The sequence below is a fragment of the Monopterus albus genome, unplaced genomic scaffold, assembly GCF_001952655.1.
Source record: "Monopterus albus unplaced genomic scaffold, M_albus_1.0 scaffold451.1, whole genome shotgun sequence".
Classification (NCBI taxonomy): Eukaryota; Metazoa; Chordata; class Actinopteri; order Synbranchiformes; family Synbranchidae; genus Monopterus; species Monopterus albus.
In genome coordinates, this window is record NW_018128331.1 from 113,317 (window position 1) to 128,465 (window position 15,149).

The window sequence follows — 15,149 nt, forward strand, 5'->3', positions numbered from 1 at the left end:
TCACCTCAACAGTCCACATCACGTTCACCTCAACCAACAGCCCACATCACGTTCACCTCAACAGCCCACATCAGGTTCACCTCAACAGTCCACATCAGGTTCACCTCAACAGTCCACATCAGGTTCACCTCAACAGTCCACATCAGGTTCACCTCAACAGTCCACATCAGGTTCACCTCAACAGTCCACATCACGTTCACCTCAACCAACAGTCCACATCACGTTCACCTCAACAGTCCACACCACGTTCACCTCAACAGTCCACACCACGTTCACCTCAACAGTCCACATCAGGTTCACCTCAACAGTCCACATCAGGTTCACCTCAACAGTCCACATCAGGTTCACCTCAACAGTCCACATCACGTTCACCTCAACAGTCTACATCAGGTTCACCTCAACAGTCCAGTGAACAAACTTTTTTGTCCAATAAACCTGAAGTCACAGAGAAAAAACCCAGAAACTTGTTTGGGCCTGTTGGCTGAGATCAGGGTAGCGACTGGAATCAAAGGGCCAAAGAACGGTGACATTTTTATTATGGTTACATGATCAGGCTTGTTAGCGGGGCTGTGGGGCAGTAGGTTAAAGTCTCACTTCCCCAGAATAGAAAAGAGGAACTGATATTCCCTCCATCCAGTGCTCCTGCCGGCCATTTATACTGTGCTCACGCTCACACATGTGTTCCACTGAATTAGACCGTGACTCATCCACATTTCATTGTACTAACAAAACTCTCTGCTGTGAATTTACCCTGTAGTGTTGTGAAACAGCACTTGTGTGTCTGTGGTAACGACTGACACCTGAGGAGCAGGAGCTGAAACCGGAAGTGAGGAACAACCTGTCATTCAGCGTCAAGTACAGTGCGGGTAGCAGCGAGTCCCCACAGAGACACGGTGGAGGGCAGCATGCAGCTGTCAGTCACAGGCCGTGTCCAATTAAGAAGGCAAAAAATGAAGAGGGGGGGGGGGATGAGGAGGGAGAAATCAGACACCAGAGCCACAGAACCGTTCCCAATCCAGTACCCATCACCCCCTGAAACACAGAGGTGTGTGTGTGTGTGTGGAGGGAATTACTTAGATGTATTCTTGGGGGGTTAACTTCCAATCCTTTTAGGATTATGCCCCCCCGGCTCTGTTCTTCGCTCTTTCACTCTGCTGCCCCTCGGGCAATCACGTTAAAACTTGCATGGCCAGCGCTCATTCAGATATCTCTAACAATATGTAGCAGCGGTAACCATGTGAGCGCTGGCACGGCACGCAGGAATGCAGGCTCCATTCCCCATCACGCTCCCTGTTCGGGGAAAAAGGCAAATATTGAAGGCGATCAAGCACTTCCCAGATGTCTCGGAGGAAAATGGCTGGACAATTAGCGAAACAGTCCTTTGTTAAAGCAAAGCACACGGGATCACTGAACATTTATGTGTGAACACGGAAACTGGTCTGGTGTGAAAGGAAACGCTCTGCTTCTCCAGTGTGAGGTGCAGGTTTCACACATGAAACAAGCTGTTTCAGAAGAGTCTGACAGCGCGCACGGTTTCCAAACATGACAACAGGAAGCGAAGAGTTAGGTGGTGATTTACAGCAGCCCCTGACACGCACTGCTATGAATCTGGTAACTAAACATCTCCGGTTTGTGGACACTGCAACTGTTGACCCCGGTGATCCTCTGAGCTTTGTTTGGCTTCAGTATAGGACCGGACAGGGGCGGGACACACGGCCTGTGACTGCCCTCCACCGTGTCTCCACTGTACATACATATATCTTCTTTTAAAGCTTGTTTATGTGTGCACACACTTATAGATTGTCTTGTTGTTTTAGTTTTTTTTGAGTCTGCATGTCCTCCCTGGAGTCTGCATGTCCTCCCTGTGCCTGCGTGGGCTCTCTCCAGGTACTCCAGCTTCCTCCCACAGTCCAAAGACTCTAAATTGCCTGTTGGAGTGAGTGTGAGTGTGTGCGGTTGTTTGTCTACATGTCAGCCTTGTGACAGACTAGCGATCTGTCCAGGGTGGACCCCACCTCGACCCCACCTCGAACCCGCCTCTCTTGGCTCCAGCTCCTCATGAACCTATTCAGGACAAACAGTATAGATGATGACACTGAACTAGAGTCAAATTCCATGTATTTTAATATAGTTGGCAATACACATTATGATTGATTGATTGATTGGGATGATTCCCAGCCTAACATCTTCCATGTCACACACTTTGGCCTGATAATGACCTCATATTCAGAACAATAATAATCTGACTTGGCCATGTCCTCTTTGTGATGGGCTTTTATTTTGGCTCAGCAGTGACTGACAAATCAGGATCTTAGAATAGAAGAGCATTTCTCTGTTCTTCATCGTTTTAAATAGAACTGACGATTCTCACAAAGCACACAGGAAGAGTCCTGTTGAAATTCTCCGCTGCATCAGATGCTTCATGAGCCTTAAACTACAGTAGTGTGCGTCACCAGACAAAGACGATGCTGCTCAGGCATCAACAGCCAGAGACAGAGTTCCTCACAGAAACTTTGACTTCAGTGACAGACTGGATGTTAGTAACTTATTGACATTCTTTGCACAGACGATAAACATGTTAAACCCAGTTTCTTTGGATTGAAATGTTTGATTACACTAGATTTGTTTTAACTCTTGAGCTCCTCTTCCACTGTTTTAACAAAGCTTCACTTCGAACACAGGTTCTGATCTGAGTGCCACATTCTGTCTCCACCTCTAACTGTGGATACGAACCTCAGCTACATGTCCTGAAACGTGGACACACACCTTGTCCTGACCCTCTCCTGAGCCACAGAGGAGCAGAAAATGAGCGCTCCCTCCACTCACCTCTGTGCGCAGGACGGAGGGGATTGCCATCCAGCCTTATCTCCAGACCCAGTCAACTCGAGACGGTGAGAGAGTTTGCTCCATCATCAGAGACGTCCATTTGATAGGATTCTGGCACTGCAGCTAATCAATCTGCTGCACAGAGCTGCCAGAAGACCTGTAACAAAGCTCAAAGAGCCTCACAAATGGCCCAGTCCTGGGGATAAGCCCCTGCACAGGATTACATATTGATTGTGAGCGTCTGAAAAAGCTTATCATATAAAACCGCCACAGACTACAAAAGTGGTGGAGTCTATGCATGAATCCGTCTTTTAGAGAGAAGCATCAACTTACAAATACACAGACCCCGAAAACGAACCAAAACAGAAATAAATGGTGAAGAGATCAATGGCAGGGACGATGGCGCATTGTTACCTGGGGAGTTGTATGGTGGGGGTGGGGGCTGCATGCTTGCTTCTTGGTATTGTGTTGATTTATTTAGTTATATTCTTAACATTCTTTCCAAATAGCTGAGTATTTTGATATGTTTAATATGGTTCCATTTCTAATTTTACTGTTTCATTTGGTTTGCCTCATTTCTTTCTTTCGCTGGCGTAAGAACAAACTAACTACGAGGCCATTTCAACACGGACTGTCTCAGCAGATTATCGTGTTTAAATAAAACAAACACCAAGGATCCCAGAGGACAAATCTTAGCCACTGTGTTTCCAGTCACAGGTTGTTTTTTAAGTTGCACATTAAAAAAACTATAATATAAACTACAAAATACCAGAAATTTAAAAAATCTTCCAGGCACTATCCCCAACATTTGACTGATGGGAAAACAAATAAGATGAGTCAAGCTGAGCTGAGCCGGTACCAGGCGGTGGAAAAGGGGCGTAACATTATCTGGACACATGAAGGAAGTGGACAGGTCACATGATGGGAGGGAATTCAGACTGGTGACTTCTCAGATACCATGTTCTGAGGATGAGCGGTGACTTCATAAACCCTTTAGACTCCATCAGGTTTACGATTCAGACTGACAGGAGGATGTGCTTGAATACAGCCACATCCCGTCCATCAATAATCTGCATTTAATAATCAGGAGATTAACTGATACCAGGTGTGCGGATGACTGGCGGCTGAAAGCGGCCAAGGATGATGGGAGGAGGTGGGGTGAAGAGAGAGCCCTCCCCTTCTTCCCTCCAAACATAAAAGTAATTAGAATTGATTTATTATGGATCAGGTACGTTATCAGGTGAGAGAGCGAATTACCATGTCGAGCCAGAGGCAGGTCGCTGCTCAATGGCTAAATCAATCTGACTCAACATCCCAAGGAGAACGCCACTAAGAGCCCTGCTTTTCAACAACCATGTGAATACTAATGTTTCTCCAGATGTAGCCGAGGACTGAAGCGTGCACGCTGTCAAGTGAATTTTCTCTGGCCAGGTGCCGAATTTTAATAATCAGAAGGATGTGCCTGCTGCCCTCCTCTCACCAGCCCCACAGCTCTTCTTCTTTTTTACTTCTTCAGCCTCTTGTTTTTCAGCAGCTGGCGTCAGTTCAGCAGCTTGTCGAACCCTCTCCAGATCCGGCTCCTTGTCTCTCCCTGGGCAACTTCGAAAACTTCATCAATATGTTAATGACTTAATCTTTAAACACTTAAAGGAACCATTAATAAACATTGATTTGAACACTTGCCACCAGTGACTCGCATTAATCTAGTGCAAATAGCTGATACACAAACTGCAATTTGTGGAGGATTACCAATAGAAAACGGACACAAACGACACTGATCACGCTTTCTGTGGCTGGATGAAACGAGGACGAATCACGCTGTCAGATGATGAGTCTTCTTTTTCTTCTGTTGTTGTTGAAGTCAACAAGCTTTTAAAAAGGAAAAACACCCTAAAATAGAAATAATATCATGTGAGAATTAACTGACACTGCCAAAGCTTCATTCTGAGCGAGGCCACCCACAGTCAACATGTACACGTTTAGGCTCCACAAGCTGAATAAAACAGTAATTAAAGGATATGTTATCCCTGTGATCTCTCAGTGTTTGTCCCATTGGTAGAAACAAAAAAAAAAAACGCAGTCAGCTGTTCCACAACAAACGATAGCCTATCAGGGTTTTCTCTGCCACAGAAGGGCTTAGGCACAGCACCTAAGTGTTTTTGCTGAGCACCTTAAGCTAAATGAGCATAGAAAGGCCTTCAGATGACCTATGAAAATGAATGGACACTAAAAACAACAGGACGAATTCCATGCACTGACAAAAAAAAGCAAAAAAACCCCAAACTAGTCTCTGTTTACAGGAGGGAGGGGCTGCTCCTCACACACACACTCAGCTGAGCAGAGGGACAACAGACTGACATGAAGGTTCACTCCCTAGTGCAACCAGCAGGTAGGAGCAGTTTATCAGACAGCTATTGGAGAAGCACTCACAGAAGTCCCTCTTTTATCTCTAAATCAACAAGCAAAGTCCTTGTTTTACCTCTAAACCAGTAAACATGCCTCTCAGCTCTTCACAGGTCAGTCAGTAACATTACAGGTGTGATGTGTAAACATTTAACCAATCACAGGTGAACACACCTCCAGCATGTTTTAGAAAAACCCCTTAAGCATTTTAGCTGCATAACCACACCAGGACCTTAACCATAGACTGGCTTCAAATGTTATCATGCCATTCAATGGCTGTAATCAGTTGTTACAGAGACCATAGACCATGGTGGGTTAGAAGCTGGTTATGTGCCAGACCTTTGTTGTAGCTGTTTAGTTACAAAGCCTACTTAGTTTGGTTTAGGGAAAGCTCAGGCTTTGGGTTAGCATAATGACTTAATAAAGAACAATGAGAAACAAACATTTGTCTCCTGTTTGTATCATATTTGATTAAAGTCCTGTCGCAGCAATGAGCCTGTAAAGACAGTGAACAAGCAAGAGGAGAACAGACCGGAGCTTTGATGAAGCAAAGCAGAATGGACAAGTGACCAGGAGATTTAGTCCTTGGAGCTCTGAGGACAGTCAACCCGGCCCCTTAAACCACGACCCCAAGGAACAAACCCAAAAGTCAGCGTAGACAACAAAGCACTGATTTTGTGTGGAGGCTCTGGATTCGTTCCCCAAAGGTCTTTGTGCTGGTCAGAGTGAAGGAAGCCTCCATAACCAAATAAGATTAAGATCCCAATCTGAGTCGGTGCTACATTAAAAAGATAAGGATAATGAGAGCGGCCTGCTCTCACTGTTACCTCTCATCACCTGCTGACTAACACAGGCCATTTTCTGAAAAAGGGAAGAAGAGTGTATGTTTCTCTTCTCTTCATGCTCCATTTTTATCATCAAAATCACAGATAAATGTTCTTGATTTAATGCACACATTTGGCACGTTTTTGCATTTAGTTTGTTCCTTCTGAGATTTTTTTTAAATGGTTTTTTATTAGGAAAAGCTACATCATTGCAGAGATTTTGTGTAATTATTATATTTGCCTACATTCAGATTGTTCAAAGAAATATCTCAGAGATAACATCTTTCCTACAAAGCTAAATCTCCCAGATACCCCACAGACATGGATTTAAAACCCTCGTTGTGTTTTTAAAGTACATTTTTTCCTGTTTGCTTTAGATAACAAATCTTTGGTTGACCCTGAGGGTTAGGGGAGCATTATAAATTAATCCCAGTTTTAATAAGTCTGTCTTAAGCCTGGGATCTTTACTCAAAAAGAAAGAAAGGGGGAGGGAGAGAAGAAAGGGATTGGAGAGGAAAAGAAATATATTAAACCCTGTGATCACAGGCAGCTTTTCTTGTTTGTTATCCCTCCGTTTTACCTTTAATCCAATACTTGCTAATCCAATTTGTGTTTCGGGCTCCGACCCTAACTTCTCCTCATCTTATGGCTTTTTTCTTAAATGTGCCTGAGCCGCCAAAGTCAGTGTCCGCCCCTCGGTTTACAGTCCTGCTTGAGTAACGTGTGGATTCTGGGATGTAACCTGTAAAAAAAGTTTAGGATGTTACAACGGGGGGAAAAAGAAAATTTGTGGATGTTGGCTGCACAGGACACAAGAACAAAAAGTAAGAGGTTGTTCTAGACAAGTTGTGGCTTCAGCCTGAATATGCATGAAGACCCATAATCAGATCTTGGGCAGTCACCCACTGAAGGGGAATATTGGTGAACACAAAGGGATTGATTTAATTACTTGGAGTGGGCCTGTGCTTTGGAGCCGCCTTGTTAGGAGGGAGTGAAAAGGCTGGCAGTATCCTTGTGCTATTTTTGCAAGGGGATTGGAGGGGGGGGTTAAAGGAGAGTGGAGGGGGGTGCAGTTGCAGATGGGGGGGGTCTGGAGGTAGTCTAGCTTCTTAAGTCACCAAAACCAATCCCGAGTATAACGCTCTACTGAGTGAAAGGACCTGCATTGATTGCAAAAAACTGACACGGTGCATTCTCTTTTGAACGCCAATCAGGCCGACGTCCATCCTGTTCAGTCACCTTATCTCTGTGGTAAATTATGATGATCTATAACATGTAATAATTTGTTTATTTAAAACACCAATGAGCTAATTTAATGCTTTTTATTGGCATTTACCCCTGGAGATCACACTAAACCTGACAGAGATGTTTTCTATTGACTGAGCGAGCTGGTTTGTTGAACATCTGAGCAAGCGAAAGAGAAACTGTTCTGTTGCAGAAGAAAGTCACAAGTAATTCCACTTGTTGCCTTTTAACAAAAGCTAGTATCTTGAAAGAAGGCTGTATAAGAAGAGGAGGAATTCTAGATTCAATAAAAGGCTGTTTTTGCATTGTCTTCGATTAAAATTTATGAACCTACTGCACGAAGCATACTGAATGTGCAAATTCCCATCCAAGTGCTCACTGCACAGTTAATACAATACAAGTAAATGAATTACAGTCATGTGCACATATTGGCTTTATTTGAGGACCATCATCAGCTGGTTCCATCTCTCCGCTGCTTCCCTCTGAGGCGTTTATCTTTGTCCAAAAACAATGACAGATTCAAGGGTCTTTAGAGCGAAACAAAGCACTTGAGATATTTTGAAGGAGGCGTAGATGTGAGACCTCAAAGCAGAGCTCACCTGACAGATCCCTGAGAGGTGTGTTCATCAAAAGGCCCCCTTCTACCACATAGACCCAGACAATAAGCCCAGCAGAGTGGATTCTAGTGCCTTGTGCTCAACAGGCACCAGTGACAACGAAGCCCTTAATCATCTCATGACAAAAGCCAAAAGGCATCATCCTATTAAGCAGTGTGCTTCGGCACTAATATGAGCTACTGCCCAGGAACCTTTCACAGGGTGCTGTGCTATTAAAGTGCTACTGAACAAGCCAGCGGGAACCTAGGCCCATTCACCTTTCATCTGGGCGCCTGTTGTTTGGCTGCTATAGCGGAGGTCGGCTCAAGATGTTAGTGATCTCATTACAGTGGTTGTGAGAAAACGGCCTCCAAATTTGAGCATCTCCTTCCCCATTCTCTTTTCTCCTGTTCAATTTCCAAATGATGATTCTTCCTGCGTCAAAGGCTTTGCCCTTGCTTGGCCATAAATTGATTATTACTTCAGGTTCACAAATATGCCATTTTCCTCACAAGTTTACTCATCCACACCCCCCGCAGCACGCTCTTTCTTATCTTTTTTCTTTAGGGAGGTGCACTGAATGGGCGGCTAGGTTGAAAAGCGAAGAGGCCCCAGCATTACAAAAAACGTTCAGATTTCTCATTTAGTTGTCTTTATACTGCGAGCGCCATGTGGTCCTTGAAGGTGTTGAAAACATGGGAAGCACCGGAGGGATCAGAGCAATCTCATTAGCATTCGCTCAGAAATGGAGTGGCCTGGCTGTATGGCGAGGCCGAGTCCTCTGTCGGGCCCGAGATGGCTGCTGCCGCTGCCGCTGCGCCCTCTGGGTCTTTGTGCCTTTGTGTTCTTTCAAGATTTTTTTTTTTGGTCATGTCAGGCTGCTTTCCTAGGCAGGACTTTGCCAAGAGGATCATGGGAAAAGACAATATAATTGCGGTCCTGGACTTTGACAGCAGCTGGATGCATTTATGTCAAAATAAAAGTGAAATTACACAATGAAACCCAATAAAGTCATGTAGGGTGTGTATTTTAAAGCAAAACCTACTTGAAAATTCCCCATAAAAACAAAAACTGTTTTGCTAAATAAAAACAAACTGGTGGTAACAGAGAGTTTTGCCACCCAAACCAAACCTAATGGGTCCAAACAAAGTGTCAGTGTTTGGTTGGGCTCATATAAATTCGTGGGTATTTTTCTCCATTATCTGGAGTAGCCAGATATCCCCAGAGCCAGTATCTCCAATACGTCGTTATCTGACTGTGCGCGCTAGCTGCATGCATGCATTTTATGTGTTACAAGATTTTACACAATGCCTAAGAGTAGAGAGTCATCAGTGTCTTGTGTTAGCTTACAGCTAACAGCTTTTAATGAAAGAAATGGAGTAAGATGTTCCTTATCTGTAACCAAACTTACTACAAATGTAATTTTAGCTATGAAACTATATGGGGAACTGCAACACTACTTGTTGTGGACCAAACTGTATTTGGCATCTCAACAGACTTCTCGCTGCAGACATTTAGAATCAACAAGCACAGGTGTAACTAGCAAATTTTAATGACAACCGCACAGCCTTTAGGTGTGCTAGCTGTAGCAGAGTAAAGGTTTTGTGTGTGATGACCCAAAGCTATACACCACTGGATTAACACCATCACTAATGTTATCAATGGAACACGCTTTTCCAGTTTTGCCATGTCGACGGTGCTATTGTAACATTTACAGTGAGTTTTAGTCTTTTAGCTGGCTGATAAAATTAGCTAGTTTTAGTAAGTTGACTAACTAACTTTATAAATAGGGGTCTGTTGGGGGTTTTTCCTCCCCACAGTCGCCAAGTGCTGCTCAGGGGGGATTTGATGGTTTTCCCTCTGTAATAATAGTGATAACAGTAAGGTCTAGACCTTACCTTGTCAAGTGTCCTGAGATGATGCTTGTTGTGATTTGGTGCTATACAAATAAAATTTGAATTGAATTAAAAAGCAAGTGGTACAAAGCATGCACTCTGCTCAGTCCTCTTTTTATTACTGTTATTGAAAATTTGAAATGCTAGCCATGTTAACTATCTGGTCTAAGTGTAGCTGTAGGCTACAAGGCTACTATGAACTTGAATGGACAGAATTGTTTGGCCCCATAAAAAAATTTGATTTTAAAATTAATAGTAAGAGATATTTAAGTTTAGCTACAGGTTTGTGTGGTTTACCTTACCGTACATTTATTTTCAGGTCAGGTAGGCTAACTAGCTGAACTCATGTTGCAAAATCTTTCATTCAGACCTAAAAACTTTTATTGTTCCCACTGTTGTACCCGGTACTTTTTACCTTTGCTAACTCTGAGAGACGAGACAGTCCAAGTAACTTCAAAACAGTGCTGATTTATTCAATGAACACAGGTAAAATTAACATTACACACTCAGGTATCTTGCACCTCCAAACTGCTCCCAGGCAGATGTAAGATGAAAGACCCTGAACCCACCAGGCCTATACATTATATCCCCTCGGTTGGGCTAGCCCCATACTACACAGAAATGTCAACCGAGACGTCTCTGTTACCAGCTTTGCAGCTGGTCATAGCAGTAGTCATAACATGAAGCAAATCAATGTGTGTGTGTATGTGTGTTCTGTTGATTAAGTGGTGTGTAGCTAAAAACATTCATAGCAGTAGTCAAAACATGAAGCAAATCAACGTGTGAATGTGTGTGTCTGTTGGTTAAGTGGTGTGTAGCTAAAAACATTCTCACGACCTCTAGTAACATGTCGTGGCTTAAACATAAGAACCTATTATGGCTAAGGCTACAGTTATACACGTCATTATAATAATATTAACACCCTGTCTGCTGACAGTCATCAACTCTTCTCTCTAGTTATCCTTGACCAGATGTACCCTGTAGAAACTCATAAGCATGACTAAGCATTTAACAGTCTAACTAGACATCCTATCTCCACTAAACATTTCTAATACATAAACTATCTATCCAATATCTATCTGACTAAAAATATCTAACACCACCTAAAAAAAGAAAACATATCTGTAGCGCTGTGTTCTTGTCTTTTATTCAGCCAACTTTTGCATTTTACTCTTTAGTTGAGGTTAAGAACCTCTGGCTACACAAAATTAAAGCTAACCTAGCTAACGTGTAAAGACCATACAGCTTGTTTACAGATAATCACAGTGACTACAAAATAGTAGCTTAATCATCAGTTTAGCTTTAGGTTGATTCATGTTACAGTTTGTAGTTTAACTCAACCAGAAAATGTTTCCTTCATATTAACTCTCCTTTGCTCAGGAGCTGTTTGATTCAACTACAGCCCGCAATTTTTCTTGTTTATACATGTTTAAGACAATTATTAAAGTATAAAAATAAAAGTTATTCCATTAATGCATGTAGCACCTGCTGATGGATTTATATCTTCCATTCCCCAAGGGAAGGTTGCCGGAGCACTATCGGCGTGTTTTCAAGTTCAGCTCTACCTCAGTTAACCGCAGTGACACCTGCCTTGGACAACCACAACCTCCGAGGTCGCCTCTTCATCAGCAGCTCAGCAATGGGAATTTCTACCCATATTTCATGTCCATTTCATCTGCAGTAAGGATTTGTTTCACGCTTGTTTGACGTTTCCTGATAGAATATGGGATTTATTTGGCCAACATTAAGTGACTAACTGATGTAATAAAATGTGAGAGTTTATCTGCTAAATCCCAGCAGCCTGCTATCGGTGACCCAGCTCACTTCCACCAGTAAGGGATGTGTATATAAGCTGCTGGTGGTGCAGCTCAAATGCAGGTCGACTGATACGAGGCCATTTCTGCTGCACTCACCACTTTAACCAGAAAAATTTGATTTTTTTAACATTTGATCCAACTGCAGTGTAAAAAATGTGCTACTGTTAAATGTTAATCCGAGCTGTATGATTTGTACCCAATAACATTACAATACAAGACTTTAGTCATTTTAAGGTATTTGTGAGTATGACATGCATCGCACAGAGCTGATCTTAATTCACTATTCTGTTCACAGACATAAACGAAAACTGTAAAAACCCAATTAATCAATTAATTTCTGCTACTACTTTGATAAGTTATTAACTGTTTTTGAAACAGCAATGCCCAACATTTAATGGTTCCAGCTTATCCACTGCAAAAATACTGTATGTTGATTATTGTCTTACACTGAACTGATTGTCTTTATGTTTTGGAAACACTAAGTAACTTTAGGCCATCATTTTAGAGACTGTTTAACCATTTTCTGACATTTATAGATAAATGTCTTACTTATTATTGGAAAAAATGTTTGTTGGATGAATCAGTAATGAAAACAACAGGGATGTTTTAGTCTTTAAAATTAGACTGTTTGGTATTGTTGGGCTGGTTTTAATGGATGCATGTTGTGTCTTTGCTCAGTGCTCACACTCGTCTTGAATAATCTCTAATGATCTGTGTTTGTTTACATGTTGGAGTGCTGCTTTCCTCTCAGCGATTAAAGTCATCAGTGATACTTTTTCTTTGCTTCTGTTTCTCAAATGAACGTCGGGCATCAGAGGGAGCCGAGGACGGGAGAGGGAGCAAATCCAAAACACTTCAAAATTTGTCATTAGTGTGGCGCTGCATTCTTTCATTACTGAGTTTATCAGAGCAACCAGCCATAAGGCGCAGGTTCATGCACCCTTGAGCACAAAGACTCAAGTTGTTCTACATTTACAGAATCATTTAACTTCTTTAATTATTCTTTAAATTACAATTGCAAATAAAGGCGCTGGCCGTGCTGGTTATGCATGGCCTGCAAAAAGAGCAACATTTTTAATGATTACTTTTCACATCGAACCAAACTAATCTCCCATGGACAAGAAATGAATGAAAAAGGGAAGATTTTCTCTGCCATTCTACTTTAATGGAGGGTGCATCAGTCATCAGGCACAGTGACTGTTCTGCACCAGATGTTGCAGAACTAACCAACAATTGGGCTGAAAATAGAAAAGGAGCAGGGGCGGGGAGCTTGGAATAAATTAATTGCTAATTTTCAGTCTTTGATGGAATTAGGCTCACTTCTTTCCCCCGATGTGCTGTGTGAATGTCTGTGCGTTAAACGTTTTATATTCTCTCGCCACCCCCTCTCCCCTCTTTGCTTTCCTGACGGTTAAGGGCCACCCAGAGGAGAGTGAGTGATGCAAAACCGAGGAGTAATCCCTCTGTTTATCTCGGCTCCGAGGCTCGGCCCCAACCTCTGCCTCTATTATCCCGAGGATTTAAGGCAAACTTTCATTTATTGGCCGTCCTCCGTTCTCTACCCTCCTGAGCTCAGGATACCCCCTCCCCAGGCCTCTGTCCCAATGTGGGCAGATTTGCATAGGACAACAATGCATGTTGCCGGGGCAGTGGCCAGTCAGCGGTGGGACAGGCCTGCTCAGAGCGCAGTTTGCTCAGGCTGCACATGGCTATAGAAGAATGTGGCCTTCAGGGGGGAAGGAGCAGCACCTGCATGGTGTGGTGGCCAGGCCTTGGCGAAAACAACAGATGTGCTGCAATCTGGACACCGAGTTTCTTTTTCCTCCTTCACACAAATGAGCAAACAGAGCAGGAAACACTCGGCAAAAACGTCACAAACGTGATGCTGGGCGAGGTCAGAGCTCACCTGCTCAACTGGTTTACCTGCTACTGTTCTATTACTTGCCAGCATTTGTTTAGGAGCTTGTGGAAACAAAGCTCAGGGCGCTGCCTCCTGAACTGAGGCTGATTCTCTCACGGTAAATGCTTCAGTAGCTGCAGTCCATGCATCCTGATAATCATTCAGCGTTTAAAGTGGGGCTGAAATGATGAGTCAATTAATCACTATACAAGCAATCAACAATTATGATAATCATCTAAGTCAAGGTTTTCAAAAAAAGAAAGGCCAAATATTTGTTTTTTCTTGCTTCCTAAGATGTGAAAACGTCTTTTCTATGATTTATATCACTGCAAATGTATGAAAGTACAAAACAAGCTACATGAAAACAACTCAGAAATTATTTGCATTCACAACTAAAACAATAATAATAATTTAGAAAGCTGCAACATCAGCTTAATGTGTGAGAGTGAGACGCACGTGAGTAAAAACATCTGTTTATCAATCAAAATCTCTTTTGAGAGATTTGCAACTGGACACTGCTTTACCACAATAATATGACAAACATAACTGAACACAAGGGGATTTAACCCTAATACACACGAGGTCATCAAACTACAAGTACTAGCTAATAATCTGTAACAAAACCCAAAGCACACAGAAGGTTTCTGTGCTGGATTAAATAAGATTTAAAGAACTAAAAATCTCATTTTTACCCTCTAACAAATCAGTGGTGACCAGTGGTTTACACTAGGGACTGAAATCAAATCTACAAAAACTCCATTGTGACAATTAAACCTGTAAGAAGAGGGAACCCATTTCCAAGAGTCAGTTTAGTTTAGTATGTGTTCATTTGTCAGGGACTATGTACAAAGAGCATGAACCTCACACAAAGACAGAAGATGAGAACCTGTGTGGCTCCAGTGCAGCGCTCACAGCTCAGAAATGGAGTAAAAGGAAGGAGGAGGAAAACGTGAGACATCTCTGAGAAGTTGGTGATTATGCACCAGAAACATCTAAATAGAAACGACGAGTGAAAACAACTACAGAGCCTTTGTGCTACAAACACTAAAAATGACATATTACATTCATGTGGCAGATGATTTAGTGACTGACACTTAAACCCCATCGGAGACGCCCTGTTTAAACATAAAAATCATTCAATTTACAGTCAACTGTCTGAATAAATGAGAGACAATGACTGAAATAAACGTCCTAAACTTTTCTAATGCACCTTTAAACTGTTTTTCTGGTGCAGTTTTACATGATTTCTTCTTGTCAAAACATTTATTGGAAACACTCAAACCGACAGTGAACGTCTCTCACTGAAATGTCCTGTGTGCACCACAGTCCCCCCCCCCTCCTCCCGCTGGGCCACAGAGCTCTGGGTCCAGAAACCAGTAAACCCACCAGTGGCCACACCGCTGCACCGGTGACATGCTCCTTCATCATGAACACACACTACAGTTTACTCTGACTCACTGTCACACACACCGTCCTACTAACAGTAATACTCACCACAGACCAACTATGGATTAATCCGCCACTGAAAATAGTCCCCCACCAATGTGGCGCTTTGTACTGTTTGTCTGATAAAACCCACAGTGACCAGCTGTTTCAGAAAACTACTGAGGCTTTTTAAAATACGAAACAACATATTCGGGATC